Source organism: Triticum urartu, chromosome 5A (assembly GCF_056163025.1).
Source record: "Triticum urartu cultivar PI428250 chromosome 5A, HENAU_Tu73, whole genome shotgun sequence".
In the NCBI taxonomy this organism is placed as follows: Eukaryota; Viridiplantae; Streptophyta; class Magnoliopsida; order Poales; family Poaceae; genus Triticum; species Triticum urartu.
In genome coordinates, this window is record NC_141877.1 from 287533828 (window position 1) to 287538664 (window position 4837).

At 48.1% G+C, this 4837-nt stretch overlaps 1 long non-coding RNA gene across 1 annotated transcript; it reads right to left on the reverse strand.

Moving 5' to 3' along the window:
• Nucleotides 1-857: 857 nt before the first annotated feature.
• On the reverse strand, nucleotides 858-4134 carry LOC147971087 (uncharacterized). The gene is made up of 3 exons (XR_015604525.1): nucleotides 3254-4134; nucleotides 2401-2488; nucleotides 858-1156 (listed from the first exon to the last, which is right to left on the reverse strand). It is a non-coding gene; the product is annotated as an uncharacterized LOC147971087 (long non-coding RNA).
• Between the last annotated feature and the right edge of the window lie 703 nt (nucleotides 4135-4837).

Sequence of the window (4837 nt, forward strand, 5' to 3'; positions counted from 1 at the left end):
TTTGACCCAACAAAACAAGAGAGGTTATACGACCAAGGTGGTGATTCTTCATGGTAAATCTTACAATACACCTTGGTGAGATGCCCCCTCCCACCGGCTCAAAGTGTGTGGGGGGCACAGTACTACTTCGTACTAGATGAACCTCCATGGGGTCGGGGATGTCCGGTTAATTTGCGATGCACATGTGCCACGTCAAATTTGTGATTTGGTTATTTAAATATCATAACACATCGTTTTCACACACACACACATCGGGCCACCCGCAGGTGTGGTTTGTATGTGGTCTCACCCATCTAACGCCAGAAGAACACATCTGTGGGCCCACACATGGTCCACATTTGATCGAAAGCAAAGGGGGGGTTGACCATGATGTACTCCTTTCGGTTTTGTGTTACGATAGGGTGAGATGTCAGACCTACCTATTTGGGGGCATGCGTTCATAGCTAGGATTCCCCTCCCAGCAACACGAAGTGTGTGTGTGTGGCGGGGGGGAGGGGTGGGGGCTAGTAATAATAATGTGCGCTTTGTGCGACAGGTGCCACATCAAAGTTGTGCATTGGGTATTTGAACATCAAACCACCATTTTCATACATATATTTGTTCCACATGCAAGTGTGTCCATGTTCTGACCCTTTCCCGCGTTTTTTGGCCAAATTTATAAACAACAGACGAGTCGGACGTAGCAACCGTCTATGATCGGGTACGAAACAGACACAGTTCCCTAGGACTACCCGTGTGCCATGCCCCTACCCCTGTCACCCACGTGATGTTGCACCCAAGATGAGATTCTATCCCAATCACGTGATGAATTCATGATTGGGGCACAATCGCATTTCGACCGCATAGCAAGGTGGATATCATTACAACATACCATGTACTGAATAGATGAGGATACAAGATAAAGGCTAACACTCGCCACAAGCCACAACATGAATACATGAATACATCAATACATCAATACACAACAATCATCATACAGAAGAGAAGGATTCGACTACAGATGAAATCAAATGAAAAAGAAGCACAACATCCACCCTGCTAATCCCAGGCTCCCGACCCGGAACCTATTCCCTTGATCGAAGAAGAAGCGGAAGAAGAACTCCAAACAATCAAGCATCGCTCTCACGTCAGAGCATCGCTTTACCTGTACCTGCAACTGTTGTTGTAGTAATCTGTGAGCCACGAGGACTTAGCAATCCCATTAACATGGGTATCAAGACTAACAAAGCTTAAAGGGTATGGAATGGATACATGGTGGGGTTGTAGCAAGCGGCTAAGCATTGTATGGTGGCTAACTTAGAATTACAAGAGTAAGACGAGAATCTATGCAAACGATCGCAAACTAGTAATGATCAAGAAGTGATCCTGAACTACTTACGTTCAAACATAACCCAACCGTGTTCTCTTCTCGAACGCACCCGAAAAGAGACAGTCACGGTTATGCACGTGGTTGGTGTATTTTTAATTGAGTTTAGTTCAAGTCCACTACAACCGGATATTAACAAATTCCCATTTGCCACATAACTATGGGCACGACTCTCGAAAGTTTAAACCCTGCATGGGTGTCCCAACTTAGCCCATGACAAGCTCATGATCCGTGGAGACAATCCTCCGACGCGGGACATCCAATCAAACTCGGGATCCCGGTGCACAAGTCATTTCAACAATGGTAAAACAAAACCAGCAAGACCACCCGGTGCGTCGATACCCTGATAGGAGCCACGCGTATCTCGTTCTCAGGACAACACCGTCTATGCAAAGTGGACGATGGCCAAAATACCATTGAGTTGCCCCGAGGTGGCACCACCGACTGCTAGGTAGGTGGACCAACACTCATGAGGAGCACTGGCCCGGGGGTGATTAAGAGACCTCGGGGCCGGCAGGTCCCTATGCAAGTTTTAGTTGTTATTAGGCAAATGGTAAAACCAATGTTGGGCCTTGTTGGAAGAGTTTTATTCAAAGCGAACTCTCAAGAGGGGCCCATAAACCCTCACAGTTTTAGGGACGCAAAATCAGGAACATAACACCGGTATGACGGAACTAGGGCGGCATGAGTGGAACAAAACACTAGGCAAAAGGCCGAGCCTTCCACCCGTTACCAAGTATATATGTGCATTAATTAAATAAGAGATATTCTGATATCCCAAGATATCCGTGAATCCATGTCCCAACATGGAACAACCTGCAACTACACCTACAACTAGCAACGCTATAAGAGGGGCTGAGCAAAGCGGTAACATAGCCAAACAATGGTTTGCTAGGATGTGGAAAAGGTTAGAGGCTAACATGGCAATTTGGGAGGCTTGATAAACAAGTGGTAGGTAGCGCGACATAGCGATAGCATCGAGACAACTAGCATAGCAAAGATAGTAGTGAGATCCAAGGTGAGGGTCATCTTGCCTGAAATCCCGCTAGGAAGAAAATCGCGTCCATGAAGAAGACGAACCAACGTACTCGAACGAATTCTCACGATGCAACGAAACAGTAACTATCGAGAAGAAGCACAACCGGAAAGAAGCAAACAACATGGTAAACCAACAAGCATAAACATGGCATGATGCACAATCAAGTATGATGCATATCCGCTTTAATGAGGCATGGCATGGCGAAGTGCACAAACAACACTACAAGTTAAGTGGAGCTCAATATGTAACAAGTTGCATATTGACGAAACCACACAACAATTATTTGGTTCTCTCCCATTTAATCTACTCAAAATATTAAATGTTGGTTAACATGGCAAGAGGGCGAACATACATGAACTACCTATCTAGGCAAGTTTAAATGAGGCCGGAAACAACAAACAACAATTCCGGAAAATCCCCATGTGCATATTTTTGAATTTGGTACTGTTCTGCCCTATACACAATTTTAGAGTTGTGAAACATGCAAAGTAATGCCACCATGTTAATCTATGCATTTTTCTACCCCTTTACATATAAAGTTTATTTAATTCAAAGCTACGGTTATTTAGTTATGAAATAAACCATTTTAACATGTCATTTGAGCAAATTAATGCAAACAGCAAATTAAACATTTTAACATGGATGAAAGCAGCATATTATGAAACTAGATGAAATTCTAAGCATTTTACATGTTTAAAGCATTTTAAACCGATGCACAGTTTATGAGTTATAATATGCATGTACATGAAGGACTTTTCTGTAAAATAGGCAGTCACTGGAAATAACTAAATTCACAGATCTGAAAAAATAGGAACTAGGTCGCATCTCGAGCGGACTGGGCTTCTCACCAGAGGGCCAGGTCGGGCCGGTGGTGGAGGAAGGCTGAAGCAGGCCGGATTGGGGAGGTTGCTGGTGGCCCAGGAGGCAAACGAGATGGGCACGTCGCGGTCAATGCGAGCGACCGGATGCCTCTAGAGCATGCTCCTCTCCAACAGAGGCAGAGGAGGCGCATGTCGAGGCGCTGCTCGATCCCGGGGTCTGGGCACCGGCGTTTGAGCGAAGCAGGGAGATGGAGGTCGACGGCGCTGGTGGTCTCCGGCGCGGGCGGGCGCGGCAGATCCAGCCAGACACAGACCCATGAGGTCTGGCGACGGGTCTTAATAGCGCGACGGCCGGGCGACGACCATGGCGGTCCCTATGAGAGGAGGGAGTAGAAGGCAGGGAAGGATAAGGAAAGGAGCAGGGGAGGCCTGGCCTAGTCGGCGGCGGTCAACAGGGCGGCATCGTGCTCGGCGTGGGGCACAGGTGCACAAAGAAGGCGAGCGGGGCGACGCTACGCTCATCCCAAGCGGGCGCTGGCAGGAGGATGGCGCGGCTTGGCGGGGTGTGGAAGGGCAGGGGTGTCGGGGATGGACATGACGAGACGGATCCGGCCACTGGGCCTCGGATCTGGCCGGAGACGGGCGAGGGAGGTGCAGTCATGGAGCTGCAAGCGGCGCCGCCATGGTTGAGAGCTCCTATAGTTTGAACCAAGGGAGACACGAAGGTCAGACACTGCTCGCTGCTGCACGGGGACGAGAAGGAGCTGCTGGTTGGCTTGGGGCTGAAAACGAGGGGAGGTGGTGGATCGGCAAGGATCCCGATGGAGAGAGTGGCGGCTGGTGGATGGGTAGGCGGGTGGGATCCCGAGGAAGGAGGAGGGAATAGACAGGGGCGGCGGCGGCTAGGAGAATCCCTATAAATTAGGGATTTGGTCTCGAGTTAGACTAACATATATATCGAGTGGGTTAGGCTAGGGGTTATCTCGACCCTCCGATTAAGATCGGACGGTCGAGAATAAATAGGTTAGGACGGTCTAACAAAGAACCGAAGATATTTTAGGGACGTTTCGGGATGATCCGAATCCAACGGCGATGACTGAGCGGGTCGGGTTCAGGGAAGTTTCGGACGCGCGGGGTTTTGTGCACTGTGTAGAGAGGCTCAAACGGTCGGACAACAAAAGAACGCTTGGTCTTGAAAGGGACAACAAGGCAACCGGGAGAAGCGGGAACTATGAACGGATGCAATTTTTATGAAAACATGCAGATGCAATGCGCATGATGCCATGATGAAATGCCACAAGCAAAATAAATACACACAACGATAACAAAAAAAACATGGAAGGCGTCTAGAGCGTCGGTCTCGGGTCGATACAACACTCCTCCACTTACAAGAGATCTCGCCCCGAGATCTAGGGATGGCACCTGAGAGAAGTGGAAGAGGAAGAGGTAAAACAAAGTTGATTCTTTGACAAACGAGTGAAACCATGAACCTTGAGAGGTTGAACAAATTGAAAGAAAGAATGCAATGGAGATGAACGAGATTGCTCACACTCCGTTAGCAAAGAGGAACAAGAAACATTACGAGAACCTTGTAGGTTGAAAGACATAAAA